This window comes from Scyliorhinus canicula, chromosome 3 (genome assembly GCF_902713615.1).
Source record: "Scyliorhinus canicula chromosome 3, sScyCan1.1, whole genome shotgun sequence".
Taxonomy (NCBI): domain Eukaryota; kingdom Metazoa; phylum Chordata; class Chondrichthyes; order Carcharhiniformes; family Scyliorhinidae; genus Scyliorhinus; species Scyliorhinus canicula.
Genome location: NC_052148.1, coordinates 83,566,912 through 83,585,120, shown reverse-complemented (window position 1 = coordinate 83,585,120; position 18,209 = coordinate 83,566,912). Strand labels below are relative to the sequence as shown.

Sequence of the window (18,209 nt, the reverse complement as noted above, 5' to 3'; positions counted from 1 at the left end):
GCCGCACCGCTCCTGGCCCGCGTGGGGGGGGGGGGGGGGAGAGAAGAGGGGCCGCCGCCGCCGCACCGCTCCTGGCCCGCGTGGGGGGGGGGGGGAGAGAAGGGGGGCCGCCGCCGCCGCACCGCTCCTGGCCGGGGGGGGGGGGGGGGGGGGGAGAGAAGAGGGGCCGCCGCCCGCCGCACCGCTCCTGGCCCGCGTGGGGGGGGGGGGGAGAGAAGAGGGGCCGCCGCCGCCGCACCGCTCCTGGCCCGCGTGGGGGGGGGGGGGGGAGAGAAGAGGGGCCGCCGCCGCCGCACCGCTCCTGGGTCGCGTGGGGGGGGGGGGGGGGAGAAGAGGGGCCGCCGCCGCCGCACCGCTCCTGGCCCGCGTGGGGGGGGGGGAAGGGAGAGGGGATGGACCTGCTGCTGTTGGGCCCCCCTGTCGCCGCTCCGGCTCCTCCGCTCCGGCTCCTCCGCTCCCGCTCCGGCTCCTCGGCTCCTCCGCTCCGGCTCCTCGGCTCCTCCGCTCCGGCTCCTCGGCTCCTCGGCTCCTCCGCTCCGGCTCCTCGGCTCCTCCGCTCCGGCTCCTCGGCTCCTCCGCTCCGGCTCCTCGGCTCCTCCGCTCCGGCTCCTCCGCCCCGGCTCCTCCGCTCCGGCTCCTCGGCTCCTCGGCTCCGGCTCCTCCGCCGGCGCTCCTCCTCCGCCGTCCGGCCTGTCGGGGGGGGGGGGGGCTGTTCCTTCTGCTGTCCACCGCTTGCGGGAGCCCCTCTCCCTGCGACCTCCTCGCTCGCCGCCCGGAAGTCAAGTCTACTTTCTGTCTTAAAGCCAACTATCAATCCATTCTACCATTTGACCTCTGACTCCGGATTTCTGACCTTATTCATTCATCTATTATGGGGCACCCTATCAAGGTTGTTTTCTGAAAATCCAGATAAATTACATCTACTGCATTGCCATTGTCTACCGTTAGCCCTTCAAAACGTTCAATGTTGGTGAAGTAGTATTTTCCCTTATAAATCTTTGCTGACTATTCATGATTACATTTCTGAGGGAGGCACGGTAGTACAGTGGTTAGCACGTTGCTTCACAGAGCCAGGGTCCCACGTTCAATTCTGGCTTGGGTCACTGTCTGTGGGGAGTCTGCAAGTTTTCCCCGTGTCTGCGTGGGTTTCCTCCGGGTGCTCGGAGGAAGTCCCGAAAGACGTGCTGTTCGGTGAATTGGACATTCTCAATTCTCCCTCCATGTATCCAAACAGGTGCTGGAATGTGGCGACTAGGGGATTTTCACAGTAACTTCACTGCAGTGTTAATGTAAGCCTACTTGTGACCCTAATAAAGATTATTATTATTATTTCTAGCTTTTTTAAATTTAATTTGTTTATTGTCACGTGTACTGAGGCACAGTGAAAAGTAGATGTTCTTCCAGTCTCTCCTTTTTTTTATTAGGGAATCCATTATTTTCTTCTTCTACCATGTTAAGGTGTCCATAATTCCACGCCTTCCTAATTATTTTTTGACTTTTCTCTTGCTCTCTTCAGATTCTCTCTTATGACCCACTCCCCTGCTATCTATGTACTTAACTTTTGCTTCTCAACCTTCATTTTTTCCATTAAGTCTTTATTCACCATGGCGTCTCATAAGTTTAGTTTGTTCTTTCCTTTTAGCAGAATTTATTTTTCTTACACACTCTATTTAATGTTTCCCATTATTGTTCAACATATATATTTGCCCATTTTATTTTCTATTCTCATCCCCTTGAAATCAGCTTTTCGATTATATTAGCCTAGATTACACCATACTTGCATTCTTCTCTATAATCACTTTAATGTGTATTATATTATGGTCACTAGAACAAAGAATATTATAGCCCTTTGGCCCTCCAGGCCTGCACCAACCATGCTGCCCCTCTGAACTAAAACCCCCTACCCTTCCAGAGGCCATATCCCTCTATTCCCATCCTATTCATGTATTTGTCAAGAAGGTCCTTAAAAGACACTGGTATCTCCTTCCACTACCTCCCCCGGCAGCGTGTTCCAGGCTCCCACCACGTTCTGTGTAAAAAAAAAAAAAAAAAACATCTCCTTTAAACCTTGCCCCTCGCACCGTATACCTATGCCCACTACTAATTGACTCTTTCACCCCAGGAAAAAGCTTCTGACTATCCATCTGTCCATGTCACTCATAATCTTGTAGACTTCTATCAGGTTGCCCCTCAACCCCTGTCATTCCAATGAGAACAAACCAAGTTTTTCCAACCTCTCCTCATAGCTAATGCCCTCCATACCAAGCAACATCCTGGTAAATCTTTTCCATACCCTCTCCAAAGCCTCCACATCCTTCTGGTAGTGTGGCAACCAGAATTGAACACTATATTTCAGGTGCGGCCTAACTAAGGTTCTATAAAGTTGCAACATGACTTGCCAATTTTTAGACTCAATGCCGCGGCCGATGAAGGCAAGCATGCCTTCGCCACCTGCATTGCCATGACCTGAGTACCTGTACACCCAGATTCCTCTGCCTATCAATATTCTTAAAAGTTCTGCCGTTTACTGTATATTTCCCATCTGTATTAAACCTTCCAAAATGCATTATCTCCCATTTGGAGTAAACTCCATCTGCCATCTCTCTGCCCAAGTCTCCAAACGATCTAAATCCTGCTGTATCCTCTGACAGTCCTCATCGCTATTCGGAATTCCACCAACCTTTGTGTCATTGGCAAACTTGCTAATCAAACCAGTTACATTTTCCTCCAAATCATTTATACATATATTACAAACAGCAACCGTCCCAGCACTGATCTCTGAGGAATGCCACTAGTCACAGCCCTCCATTCAGAAAGGCACCCTTCCACTGCTACCCTCTGTCTTCTGTGACCGAGCCAATTCTATATCCATCTTGCAATGTATCCATCTGATCCCGTGCAACTTCACCTTCTGTACCAGTCCGGTATGATGCCTAGATGTTCCTGTACTTCCCTTATCTGTTCTGGTTCATTCCTGTTAGTAGATCGCATTTTCCATGTTAGTTTTTTAAAATATTTGGTTGGAAACGAGTCCTCTACACATTGTTGGAACTCCATTCCTTTATCCCTTTTATCTAGCTCTTCTATCCAATTAATATCAGGGTAGTTGAAACACCCTATGATGTTCATTCTTATGTTTTCAACTCAATTCCCCAATTTATCTACATATTTGTTTCATCTCTCATCCACTGTTAGGTTATCTGTAGACTACACTTGTTAGTATGATTGATCCTTCATTATCTTTTATGTCTATCCATATGGATTATATGCTGATCCTTTTTACCATCACCATTATGTTATTCCTAATAAACATAGTTACTCCATCTCTTTCTTTCTCCCCCCCCCCCCCACTTTACCTTTTCTGAATATGTTATAACATGCAATGTTTAATTCCCAGTTCTAATCTTTTTGTAGAAATGTTTCAGTAACCTTGCATATTAAACTGTAACCACAATAACACTGTATTAAAAACGAATTAATTTTTCCAGTGCTGCAAGGTCCTGGGACTGAAGTGAACAAAAACGTGTGCTTATTTAAGCAAATTACATGCTCCAGTGATGGTGGAAGTTACTCTGCAACCAGTTCGCATCTCCAGTTGTCAAGATGGAAGATTTGCCAGAATAGCTGACGCAAACACAAAAACTATTTGGAATCTCTTGTACCAAGAAAGGCGTGTGACGCAGCTTATCCTGGAACGAGAAGGTCATCAGAATAATGGAATGGTAAGTTTCGCCAGCTAACTGAGCAGCTTACTTGCAAATTGTGCACACAGTAAGTAATACAGTATATGGCCAAACATAATTCTACTGATAACATTTCCAGTCATTTTTACTGTATTTTTTTATGTGCGTAATCTTTTTTTTTATAAATGTTTTTATTCTCCATTTTCACATCTTCCTACAAAATTTACACCCCACCCACAAACAGTAAATGGTAACAAATACAAAATCAATCCCCTCAACAACAACAACGGCCCACCTGTCAATATGTGCATCCAATAAAACAAACCCTCCCATGGTACCCAAGAGTTGTAAAACTCCCCCCCCCCCCCCCCCCCCCCCCCCCCCCCCACTCCTTTCCAACTCCTCCCGTCCACTGCTTCTTGTAAAACTCCTTCCCCCAACCTCTGTTCCTTCCCTTCTAACTTTCCACCCTGGCTAGACCACTCGGACCCTGTTCTGCCAGACTCCGATGGCTGCAACCCCTCTCCCCACCTCACTCCCGTTCGCTGGCCGGCTTAGACCAGCCAGCGTGGAGGCCCCCTCCCGGGTTCCTTTCCCCCTTGCCCGACCCTAGGAAAGCCCAAAAATCTCCCTTTTAGCGCACAAACCCCGCATATCCACCTACACCCCAAAGAGCCCTCACTTCGAGTGAAAGTCCCATCACTTCCCTTGTCCAAATATATACAACACCGGCTCCTTTAGCCCATACACCCGCACGCAGTGAAACAAACAAACAAACAAAAAGAAAAGAAAGAATGAAATACAGTCATGAGGTTACATCGGCACATGGTCATTTCTCAATTTCTCAGTTCTGCCACAGTCCTTCTGCCTTCGCAAATTCCTCCGCCATTCCAAAATAAAAGTCCTTGAGCTTGTAAGTCACCCTCAGCTTCGCTGGATATACAATGCCACACTGCACCTTGCTAACGTACAGTGCCCTCTTCACCCGGTTGAAAGCAGCCCGCCTCCTCGCCAGCTCCACCGTAAAGTCCTGGTATACACGTATACCAGCTCCAGCCCACTGCACCACCCACTTCTGCTTGGCCCAGCACAGGACCTTCTCCTTCACACTGTACCTACGGAAGCACAGAGTCACTACCCTTGGCGGCTCACTCGCCTTTGGTATAGGCCTCCACGACCGATGAGCCTGATCCAGTTCATATCGGGAGGGATCCTTCCCCTCCCCCAATAGTTCCGGCAGCATCACAGCAAAATACTCAGTCGGTCTCAGCCCTTCAACTCCTTCGGGCAGCCCCGCAATCCTCAAATTCTGTCGCCTGGACCTGTTTTCCAGGTCTTCCAATTTTCCTCGCAGATCCTTGTTCGCCTCCACCACCTTCCGCATCTCCTTCCCCATCGACGTAAGTTGATCACCATGCTGCAATAATGTCTCCTCCACTTCCTTCAGCGCCTCCCCTTGCTCCCGCACCTCCGCCACTGCACTCGCCACCGCCGTCGTCACCGGGGAAATCGCCTGCTCCACCAGCACACTCAAAACCTCCCTCATCTCCTTCCTCATTGTCTCCATGTATTTTGTAAACTGCCTTTCGAATTCCGCAGCCATTACCTTAGTTATTTCTGCAGGCGTAAGCAATGCGGCCTCCCCTGATGCTCCAGCCTCCATTTTCCTTGGTGACCCCACGGTGACCTTTCTACTCCCCGACGAACTTTCAGCTGTTTTCACAGCCGTTTTCTTACTGGACGTCGACATATCCCTCCCCTGTACTTTCTCCTGGCCTTCGCTGCCCCTAGGACCGGGCGTCAATCCCCAACAATGCCGTTCCCTAACGGGAGCCCTCCAACGCGTGGCTGCCTCCTGCCCGCTGTCACCGGAAGTCAGCCGTCACCGCTTCTTCAATGGCCTTGGTGAGATCTTTTCACAGTTGTTCCCTCTGCTGCTAGAATTCAGCTTTCATATAGGCCCTCAAGTCAGCTTGAGGCCTTTAAACTCGCCCTTCCCCCGTCTGCATGCTGGAAGAGGCTTTTGTCTCTGCTGTAGCTTCAGCCAAATCTTTCACTGTTTCTGCGGGTCTGGTAACCAAGAAACATACCATTCCTGGGGGAAAGTACTCCTCCAACATTCACCTACGCCTTTTCATCAAAATTCCACCCCATGTTGCTTAAAAAAGAGCTCTTTTCTGTAACCTTGGGCAGGAGCTGCCTTGTGTGTGACCACTTACTCCATGGTGCACACCGGAAGCCGTTATGTGCGTAATCTGCTAGGTTCCTTGTCCTAAATTGCTCTGAAGACTAGCTTTAGTTTTTTTTTATTCATTCATGGCATGCGAGCGTCGCTAGCTGGGCCAGCATTTATTGCTCATCTCTGAGGGCATTTCAGAGTCAACCACATTGCTGTGGTCTGAAGTCACATGTAGGCCAGACCAGGTATGGCTAACAGATATCCTTCTCTAAAGGGCATTCATGAATAAGATGGGTTTTGATGATGGTTTTATGGTCATCATTAGACTTTTAATTCCAGAATTTTATTGAATTCAAATTTCACCATCTGCCCTGGTGCGAATTGAACCCAATTCGCCAGAGCATTACCCTGGGTCTCTGGATTACTAGCCCAGTGACAATGGGAGGAAGGGGCGTAGCATGTGGTGATATGAAATCTTCGGTACAAATTAATTTGACGTTCAAGAGTTGTGCGAGTCCGTAGTGATATCTGCGCATGCTGTTGTCTGTGTGCCTATAGAAAAAATTATCAATACTAAAATGACGTATATTGTGGGTCATGTCTGGCATTCCTCATTCTCCTGCAGCCTTTGATGACTGCACCATTCTCTTCTAACATTTCACCAATGTTGTCCAGCTGTGTGCGACTTCTCTCCCTGGTCACATCCTAATCTCCTCTTCTTATATTATCATTCTTATCGAGCTAACATTCAAAGCCAGAGAATTGATTTGCTATTGCTTTCCTTTCTGCCCCTGCATCATTAGTTTTGCCGTCCCCAAAGAATCTATAATTGGCCCCTTCCTATTTCTCATCTACAAGCTGCCCCTCAGTAACATCATCCGAAGACATGACATTCATTTTCACATGTATGTTGATGGCACCCAGCTCCAATGCTCAATCACCTCTCTCAACCTCTGCACCATTGCTAAATTATCAGACTGTTATCTCACATTCAATACTGGATGGACAAAAAATTCTTCAAATTAAATACTTTGAAGATCAAAACTATTGTATTTGGTCTCTGCTCCAAAGTTCATTCTCTAGCAACTAACTCTTGTCCCTCTCCCTTGCAACAGTCTGAGATTAAGTCAGTCGACTCGCAACCTTGATCTCACATTTGATCCTGAAATGAGCTTCTGACTTCATATTCATGCCATCCTTGAGGCTGCCTATGTTCACCTCTGTAGCATTGCCTGACTTCTCCCTGTCTCAGCTCATTCCTGCCTTTGTTACTAGACGTGAATGTTCCAACAAACTCGTGTCATCACGCAGTAAGTCCCGATTCCCTATCACCCCTTTGACCCCTGACCTGCATTGCCTCCCAGTCAAGCAATGTTTTGGTTTTAAAATTCTCATCCTTGTTTTCAAATCCCATGGCCTCACCCCTCCCCATCTCTGTAATCTCCTCTAGCCCCACAATTCTTCAAGATATCTGTGCTCCTTTGATTCTGGCCTTGTGTGCATCTCCAATTTACATTGCTGCACTATTAGTGGCTGTGCCTTCAGTTGCCTCGGCCCCAAGGTCAAGAATAGCCTCTCTACGCCTCTAGTTTTCCTTCTTTAAGACACTTCTTACCTACCTCTTTGACCAAATTGTAGGTCATCTGACCTTGGCCAGAATTCTCTGGCCATTCTCTGGCGGTGGCATTCTCTGGTCCTGCTGGCAGCGCACTACCAGCTGTGGGTATCCTGGTAGCGTGGGATGGCTTCAATGGGAATTCCCATTGGTAGCAGCAGGAGCAGAGAATCCCGCCACCAGCAAAAGGAGCGCTGCCTCCCGCCACCGAGAAACACGTAGCTGGGAAGCAGGAGAATCCCACCCCTAATGTATCCTTTTTTTGTTTGGTGTCGTTTTGTTTCATAGTGAAGCACCTTGGGGCATTTTTTACATTACAGTTGCTATATCAGTGTACAGTAAGAAGTCTTACAACACCAGGTTAAAGTCCAACGGGTTTGTTTTGAATCACTAGCTTTTGGAGCACTGCTCCTTCATCAAGTTAATGTATATATTACTGTAAGTTGCTGTTGAAATGAGCTGGCTACTTCGTGGCATTTTGACACCATTGATTGGCCCGTAACTTCTGAACTCTGAGGAGATATATCTGAATATATATCTAAATATGTGCTTTGGAACCCCCGCTGCCAGGCAATCCCTGGAAAGGATTGCATGGCAATTGCTTGGGAAGTTCAAACTCCTGATGGGAACCATCACTGGGAATCATGCAATAACGTGATCTAAATCGATAGATATGCAGAAAAAGTTGGAATAATTGAAAGCAATCGACTCATCCTGCCCTCTTACCTTCTAAATGGACCGTCTCCCTGGCTGCTCAGTGGCTGGACCTTTTAAATCAACCTGCTTTTTTGCAGCCAGTGCGATTATAAAGGGGTGTGACCTTTTCCCTTCGACGCTGCAGCCCTGAACAGAATGCCCTGAGAATCTCCTGCACTACACACATCTCCCCTGGCCTGAGTTGGAAGGTCAGATGACATGCGAATGGCATGTTAAGTATCAATGTGCAAAGTGACACTCTGACTCCATTGCCACTCCACTGGATGTTAAAGCCCATTGTTTTCACGGATTACCAATTCCAGTTCATCAATGAGAGAATAGATTTGACATTATCACAAGAAAGAAAAGAAGGAATGGCTCCACCATTATCTATCACACCACCACTGAAACCCTTATTCTGCTTTTGACTTCAGACTTTATTTCCCCAATGTTGTGCCTCTTGCCTCTGATCTTACTAATTTTTCACCAAATTTCTACCCAGCATTGCACTGAACTCTTAATCCAAGTTTTCACGCCTATGTTGGTGAGTGGATAGCGTTTGGGACTTGGCATGCTTAGCTGAGCCATGACAAAATGGGGACAAGCTTGACGGACTAGCTGGTCATTTCCTGCCTGTCATTTGTTTGTTTTTATGTCCTTTTGCAATCTACTCTGATTCAAATGTCAGCCCATATCTTTTGATTCTCCAGCTCTGGCCTGCTGTCAATTTTCTCTGTCCTCTTTTATCCGCTTTAATACTTAACAGCTGAACTTTTGGCTGCTTCAGTGCCATTCTTCAGAGTTCTTTTCCTTGAGACTCCAACCTTGTCATTTCTGCCCAACCATTAAATATGGTCAAAACTTCTTTTCGACTATCTTTTCAATCATTTCTCCCAAAGCTGCATTGGGCCTTTTTTCACTTGATGTAAAATGCATCGGGACATTTACTGTGTTGAATGTCCTATGTAAATACAAGCTGTCGCACTTCAATGTATTAGATTTCATTTTGGTGGAGGTTATAGGAAATGTTACTGTATTATCTTGTACTCAGCATAATTTGTTTTAAACGTTTCAAGGGCCATTGGCACCAGATGTGGTGCTGCAGTTCATATACAAGGGTGAGGAATTCAACTTTGTTTCACAGTTGTGATTTCTTTTACATTTTTGTTCGTCTCTGAAATTACACAGGCACTGTTAAAAGGCACTCAATCATAATCTTGGCTATGGAGCTCCAGAAATAGAAATTATCAATTAGTCTGCTGAAAACAAATTCCAATTTAAATGTAAATTTCACAGCGCTGATTAATTGGACAATGTGTCAGGTTGTGCAGTATTGTAGTTATCTTTTTATTGCAAACCCCTTTGCAATATACTAGTATGTTTCCATGCACAGAATATAAAATCAGGACAACCTCTTTCTCCGTGTTGGTGAGAGGCCAAAATAGACTAAACTTGTTTTCAACTTCATTTGCTCTCAAATTTCAAGTTGCTGGATAGTCTTGTCTACAAAATGTTGATGTTCTGTCAATTATCTCTGTTTTTCTGGTCTTTGGGAAGCATTCTTTGCTTTGTTTTAATGTTGGATTAATCCAGTCATCAAAGCCTTCCTTCCTTCCAAGTTTATTTTTTGAATGCCTTCCTCTTTTTATAAATGACATGTGAACATATGAAGTAGAAGTAGAGCATTCGGCCCTCAAGCCTCCTCTGCCATTCTGTATTTTCAGTTCCACATTCCCATCTACCCCTGATAACCTTTGATTCCCTTGCCTAAAAATAATGGATCGCCCTCCGCCTTAAAAATATTCAATGACCCCACTTCCACTGCCACCTGAGGCAGGGAGTATCAAAGTTGCACAGCCCTCCTTACTCTATCTTTGAAGGGTAACCCCTAATTTTAAAACAATTCCCCCTAATACTGAACTCAACCACAAGAGGAAACTACCTTTCCGCATGTGCCTTTCCGCATGCACCTTGTCAAGACAGGATCTTGCACATGGCAATCAAATCACCCTGATCTAAAGTCTTCTAAATTCCAGTCAAAACGAGTGCCGTCTGTCCAACCTTTCTTCATAAGACAACCTGCTCATTCCCAGTATCAATCTAGTAAACCTCATCTGAACTACCTCTGACACATTTGCATCAAAGCTGCACACAGCATTGAAATGTGGTCTCCCCAAAGACCCGTTTTACTGAAGCATAAAATCTTCACTTTTATGTTCAATCCCTCTTATAATAAAGAATAGCATTCCACTCTCCTTAATTATCTGCTGTGTACCTGCAGACTGACGTTTTGTGACTCGTGCGCTGAAACACCTGAATCCCTCCTCTGCACTTCGGAATTCTGCAGATCTCCCTTAAATATTCTCTTTTTAAAAAATTATTTCTGCCAAAGTGAACAACTTCATATTTTCCCACATTGTATTCCATCTGACATATTTTTCCCCACTCATTCACCTATCTATATTTGTCTTTAACCTCCTTTTGTCCTCCACAACACACTTTTCTACGTATCTTTGTGTCATCTGCCTTCACTCACCTCATTAACGTCATTGATAAAAATTGGAAAAGGTTCAGGCCCCAGGTCAGACCCCCGTGGGACTCTTCTCATCACATCCTATCACTCAGAAAAATACCCATTTAAGCATACTCTATTTTCTTTCAGTGAGCCAATTTTCTATCCATACTAATAGGTTGCCCCCTACACCATGAGCTTTTATTTTTCACAATAACCTTTGATGTGGCACCCTATCAAAAGCCTGGAAATCCAAGTACAGTATGTCGACAGTCTCCCCTTTATGCATAGTGCATGTTACTCCTCCAGAGGACTCCAATCAGTTAGTTAAACATGATTTCCCTTTTACAAAGCCATGTTGGCCCTTTCCAATTACTGAAACCAAAGAGAAAATGCTGGAAAATCTTAGCAGGTCTGGCAGCATCTGTAGAGAGAGAAAAGAGCTAACGCTTCTAGTCCAGATGACCCTTTGTCAAAGCTAAAAGACAGAGAAAGTGGGAAATATTTATACTGTGGAGTGAGAATTAAAGATGAGTCATAGCCACAGAATCCCAGGGAAATGGGGTGCTAATTGTAATGATATATAGACAGACATGTAACTAAAGGGTTAATCACAACACTTCATTGTGATACTAACATGAGAAGGCACCACTAAACCACACTATATAACCGAGCTCCTAGAGGGTCTTGGTCTCTTTCCACGCAGCAGTAGTTAGATAGCAGTCGTGTAACAGAGTCAGGTCACAGCCTAGCCACCACGTGTAGTTCAGATATAATTTGTACAGTTATTCCTCATTACTTCTGGAGTTAGTTCAGTGGAGTGTCGAACTCATTTATTAGTTTTATCGTTACTCAATAAATTCATTTAATTTACTTCAAAGACTCGAGTGTTCTTCAAGGTCATCTGCAATCAGTAATGACATACATTACTTAAGCCAAGTAATATAACACTAATAGCCACAGAAACCAAGGGGTAAGAGTGCTAATGGCAGTCCCCGGAGAGAACAAAAGGTGTGAAAGGCCAAACAGCAGAGAAACTAACATCAGAGGGTGAACTGTGACAGATGGAGATTGGGGGGGGGGGTGTGAGAAGAGGGAGGCAAAGGGGAAAAAGGGTAAGGAAAGGTGGATAAGCTGGGGGGGAGGGTGAATATATATAAAGAAAGACGAAAAAGAAAGAAATGGTAAAAGACAGTTAAAATGAAATCGGATGAAAAGAAATGGGTCGAGCTAATCATCTGAAGTTGTTGAATTTGGTGTTGAGACCGGAGGGCTGTAGCATGTCTAACCGGAAGATGAGATGTTGTTCCTCCAGTTTGCGTTGAGCTTCACTGCAACATTACAGCAGGCCAAGGACAGACATGTGGGCATGGGAGCAGGGTCTTGTGTTAAAATGGCAAGCAACGGGAAGGTCAGGGTCCTGAATGCACACAGACCAAAGGTGCTCAGCAAAGCGATCACCCAGTCTGCATTTGGTCTCTCCGATATAGAGGAGACCACATTGGGAGCAGCGAATGCAATAGACCAGATTGAAAGAGGTGCAAGTGAAACGCTGATTACTGAGCTTTGGTACCCAGCTATAATATTCTGAATTATAAACTCCAACACCTTCACATGACTGACAACCTGGCCTATAATTTCTTGTTTTCTTCCTCCCTCCCTCTTGAATAGAGATGTTATATTTGATATTTTCTGGTCTGATGGAATCTTTCCAGAATCCAGCAAATTTTGGAAAATTAACACCGCCTACCTCATATGCCACCTCTTTAAGACCATTGAATGCAGTCCACCCGAAACATTAACCGTTTTCTTTTTAATAATTTTTATTGAGATTTTCAAAAACAGAAAATAACAACAAGAAGACAGTATTAACAACAAAAAGAAAAACACACTAACCCCCAAAACCAAACCCCCCCCCCCCCCCCCCCCCCCCAGTAACTACAAAAAGAAGAAATAGATAAACACCCGGCATATTTAATAAACACATACACACATTCCTCCCTTCCCCCGAAACAACCCCCCCCCGGTTGCTGCTGCTGCCGGCCTATTTTCCTACCGTTCTGCCAGGAAGTCAAGGAAAGGTTGCCACCGCCTAAATAACCCCTGTACTGATCCCCTCCGGGCAAATTTCACCTTCTCCAATTTGATGAACCCAGCCATATCATTGATCCGGGCCTCCACGCTTGGGGGCCTCTCATCCTTCCATTGAAGCAAGATCCTCTGCCGGGCTACTAGGGACGCAAAGGCCAGAACACCGGCCTCTTTCGCCTCCTGCACTCCCGGCTCCACTGCAACCCCAAAAATTGTGAGTCCCCAGCCTGGCTTGACCCTGGATCCAACCACCCTCGACACCGTGCTTGCTACCCCCTTCCAAAACTCCCTCAGCGCTGGGTATGCCCAGAACATATGGGCGTGGTTCGCTGGGCTCCCCGAGCACCTAGCACACCTGACTTCGCCCCCGAAAAACCTACTCATCCTCGTCCCAGTCATGTGGGCCCTGTGCAGCACCTTGAACTGTATGAGGCTAAGCCTCGCACAGGAAGAGGAGGAATTCACTCTTTTCAGGGCATCCGCCCATGTCCCCTCCTCAATCTCCTCACCCAGCTCCTCTTCCCATTTAACCTTCAGCTCCTCCACCGAGGCCTCATCCACCTCCTGCATGACGTGGTACACGTCCAAAATCCTCCCTCCTCCAACCCACACCCCCGGGAGCACCCTGTCCCGTACCCCACGTGGGGGCAGCAGAGGGAACCCCTCCACCTGCCGCCTGGCAAACGCCCTAACCTGCATGTACCTAAACATGTTCCCCGGGGGGGAGCCCAAACTTCCCCTCTAACTCACCCAGGCTCGCAAACCTCCCATCCACAAACAGGTCCCTCAACCTCCTAACCCCTGCCCTGTGCCAGCCCAGAAATCCGCCATCAATGCTCCCTGGGACAAACCGATGGTTCCCCCGTATCGGGGCCTCCATCGAGCCCTCAACCTCCCCCCTATGCCGTCTCCATTGCCCCCAGATTTTGAGGGTAGCCGCCACCACCGGGCTCATGGTATACCTCGTTGTAGGAAGCGGCAACGGCGCCGTTACCAGCGCCTTCAGGCTCGTGTCCACGCAGGACGCCTTCTCCATCCTCTTCCATGCTGCCCCTGCCCCGTCCATTACCCACTTACGCACCATCACTGCGTTGGCAGCCCAATAGTACCCACCGAGGTTGGGCAACCCTTCTCACCCTCGGAGTCCCATGCGCCCATGATCCTCCTACAAAAGGCCTTCGGGATAAGGATGGGGAGGCACTGGAACAGGAACAAAAACCTTGGAAGCACCGTCATCTTGACGGACTGCACCCTGCCCGCCAGCGACAGCGGCAACATGTCCCATCTTTTGAACTCCTCCTCCATTTGCTCCACCAGCCTAGTGAGGTTAAGCTTGTGAAGGGCCCCCCAGCTCCTAGCCACCTGGACTCCCAGGTACCGAAAGCTCCTCCCCGCCCTTTTCAGCGGGAGCCTACCAATCCCCTCCTCTTGATCCCCCGGGTGCACAATGAACAGCTCACTCTTACCCAGGTTGAGCTTGTACCCAGAAAAGCCCCCAAATTCCCTAAGGATCTGCATCACCTCCGGCATTCCCCCCACTGGGTCCGCCACATAAAGCAACAAGTCATCTGCATATAATGACACTCGGTGCTCCTCCCCACCCCACACCAGACCCCTCCAATTCCTCGACTCCTTCAACGCCATGGCCAGGGGCTCAATTGCCAACGCAAAGAGCAAATAGGACAGGGGACACCCCTGTCTCATCCCCCGGTACAACCAAAAGTACTCCGATCTCCTCCTATTCGTGGCTTCGCTCGCCATCGGGGCCTCATATAACAGCCTCACCCAACTGACAAACCCCTCCCCGAACCCAAACCTTTCCAGCACCTCCCACAGGTACCCCCACTCAACCCTATCAAAGGCCTTCTCCGCGTCTAATGCTACCACTATCTCCGCCTCCCTTTCTACTGCCGGCATCATTATAACATTCAGAAGCCTACGTATATTGGTGTTCAGCTGCCTTCCCTTCACAAACCCTGTCTGGTCCTCATGAATGACCCCCGGCACACAGTCCTCTATCCTTGTGGCCAAGATCTTCGCCAACAGCTTGGCATCCACATTTAACAACGACATCGGCCTATATGATCCACACTGTAGGGGGTCCTTGTCCCGTTTAAGGATCAAGGAAATTAGCGCCCGTGACATAGTCGGGGGCAAAGCCCCCCCCCCCCCTCCCTTGCCTCGTTAAAGATCCTAACCAACGGAGGCCCAACAGGTCTGCATACATTTTGTAAAATTAGACCGGAAACCCATGCGGCCCCGGCGCCTTCCCCGACGGCATGCTGCCTATCCCTTTGACCAGCTCCTACGAAACATTAACCGTTTAACCCACAACAGTGAAATATATAATTTAGTATTTTGCTCTTCAACGGTTAGACTTTTTGGACCTTGGGTGATCAGATGGCCAAACCCCACTGCTCCTTGCAATTTTTTGATTTTCCAGTAAATAGCTCTGACAAGAAGGACACAATAGCACTTTGACTAAGTAATTACACCAATGCTCATTGACTGCTGTTCAAAATCTATCTGTGATGCTCATCCAAAATTCTGATTGCATGATGTGGGACATTTTTGACGTTCTATTGTTATTTTGGGTCTCTTGCTTTGCTAATTCCTCAATAACCTGTTGGCAAATTCCTGTGCTGCATCCAGCATTCTCTCACTCCTTCACTCCTTTCTTTGTAGCTTTTGAATTGTTTTTGTCCTTTTACCCTTTTCTATTGTCTCATTAATTGCTTCACAAATTAGCTGAGTATCTACAAATGGGAGAACCTTAGTGGAATCAGAGATTGTAGAAACAAATTTAGCAGAATCAATACTTTCTCTGTCAAAAGTACCAAATACAGTTTGAATAGTAGATGGATGAATATTCTCAGGTGTACTTAATTATCTTTAGACACTAGTGACTGTGTTTGTGAAAGGTCACTGTCTTGATTACTAATCACCTCCTTACTTTCTCCCTTCTACAGTACTATGTTGCTGAGAGAACAAGCAAAAGGACCACTCCTGGTTCTGTGCTAACTTTGTGATGTATTGTAACTGACTGAGTTTCTCTTCCCCTTTTCTGTAGGCAGGACCTCGTCATTGCCACAAGACTGAGATGAGGAACTCTGATAATTGACATACTTGTTTGTTTTAATCTTATTAGAAATTGACTAGCAGTTACCTGGGATGATGCTGACAAATTGACCAGCATTGTTACAGAATTTCACTGATTTATGGGTGGAGCAATAACTTAATCTCTAATTGAAAGGTATTTAAACTCAAAATGGGCAGAGCCCTGATTCACCTCTTATTAATGTTGATGATGAGTAAAAATTTGACACCATATACAATAGATTGGATTTTACCAAAAACAAATGACCACCATGTTTGTTCCCTTATGTTCACATTATTCTTTCTGTTTTCTTGTTTTGTATATCTAAATCTCCTTCTATTTGGAGACCACCATAAATTGATAATGCCAAACAGCTGGACAGTTACTATAGTTTGCTTCAAAGAAAAATACCCCCCCTCAAATTATTTTGTGACATTTACTTGATTTTTTTTTCTAATGTGGTGTAGAGGTGAAATGTGAGATTTATGGGAAAATTTCAAAACTTTGTTTTGAAACTAATACCCAGAAACAGAATTGTATCTGGCACCAAGATGGTAAATTAGCAAATATCTCTGTGGTGTGAGTCAGCACATTACAGCATAGTTGATCTATTTATGGAATGTCATCATCAACTAGGGACAGATGTAGCAGAGGGCATAGTTTAAATTGTATTCTATAAAGTAACGCTCTTTTTTGTTTTGCTGCAAATTCCGTTCTGAAAGCGATTTATTTTTGTGCAACACTTCTAGAATTAGAAGCATATTTTTGATTCTAGAAAATATAATTTTGTCGTTAATAGGTGGAAATTATGATTATAAAGAAGTTGAAAACCAAAGTTCTTGTGCAAACTATATGTTGAGTAAAGAGTTGTAAAGTTATACCATAATCCGGGCTATCAAAAGATGTTTTCGCAATCACTTCAGATTTATTGTTGCACTTCTAATTTTCTGAATATCTATGCTCGTGTGTGTATTCATTTTTATATTATATGTACAGGTACACATGCACATTGTATATATTCCCTAGTCTTCCTGTCACCCCACATTTATTTCATTTTTCTCTCCTTGTTTATGCTTGGGAAGTTCCATGGGTTTTTTGCAACCCTTCTGTAGATAGCTGAAATGGTCATTCAGTTTAAATTATGTTGCATTGTATTTGTATATGGAATGCATTATAAAATCTGAACTGGTTCTAATCTGGCACACTCAGAATGTTTTTCAGGTAATCCTTACTACAATTTTACCATCCTATGTGATCTTCCGCCTTCCTTCATTCCCAGGCTGTTGAAATGAAGATTAATCTCCTTTAACTAATTTTTATTTCCAGAATTCCTTTTCCCCTACAATCTAAAGGTAATTAAAATTCAACAGTGCCTTCATTTAGCCATTATTTACTTATTGGATATATGAGGTTTTATCCCTTTACCTTTTCCAGACTTTTGGGGTGGATTCGACACTCTCGAACTGGGAATGTGGTTGGTAGCTTGTTAGACCCAGCTTGCTGATTGCCCTGCCAGCTCCTGTCCTAACCGTAATTATACCAGCGGTATGGGAATGGATTCAGGCCCCCACCATTTAATGCCCACTTAAGGGCCTCATCCTGCCACCTTTGGGTTTTAACCCATCACAGGAATGGCCCATGCCAAGTGACCAACTGGCAGGTTTCCCTGTGTGGGTTGGTGCCAGGCAGGGGGGTGTTGGGCCCCTTCTTATGGGCACACTGAGCTCAAGAGAGGACCCTACCAACGTTTTACCTCCTGCCATGGCCTCTCGAGCCCCTGTCCCTTGCTGTGGCCTGCCAGCTTGATACTCAGTGAGACCTTCAAGCACATACCCAAATCTGCTCAGACCTGGAGTGCTGGTGAACTACACCAGTCGCGTGGAATTTGGCTCCTCTGCTCAGCTTTTGGTGTCCTGTATGCTGTAATATCTCAATGTCTCTTTGAAAAAACAGCAATTTGAAGCTTGGCCTTTTCCCTAATCCAGGGACTCTGAGGCCTTCTGTTAGAATAGCTTCTGTTGTGATGCCAGCCCAGACTGAGAATAGAACTTGCAAATTCCTACAATATGTTGGATATCTGCCACAATTTTTAAAAGTGTTTGTCTTTCTAGTATTTATGTTGTGGAAATTCTATTATTGAATTTGGGTGTTGCAGTCTTCACCAGCTTTTGACTTTGAAAATGTTCTTCAGGAACATTCATTAATATCTGTCTAATGTTTTTCCTGTATGCTCCTTCAATCTAGCTCAGCCAGTTACTGAGGGCAAAGTTTTTAGAGGCTGTCGCTCATTTTAAAAAAAAATCTACTCAAATGGATCCAGGATCCACTTTAAAAAC

The 18,209-nt window shown here is 46.0% G+C and overlaps 1 protein-coding gene across 6 annotated transcripts in view; it reads left to right on the top strand.

Moving 5' to 3' along the window:
- The window catches only part of LOC119962768 (protein FAM214B), a 195,086-nt gene that overhangs the window by 122,688 nt on the left and 54,189 nt on the right, over window positions 1-18,209 (top strand). For all 6 annotated transcript variants that reach the window (XM_038790800.1, XM_038790803.1, XM_038790801.1 and 3 more), the window contains one exon: window positions 3,489-3,722. The gene's annotated coding sequence lies outside the window, so the exon portion shown is untranslated. The remainder of the gene's footprint in view (window positions 1-3,488; window positions 3,723-18,209) is intronic.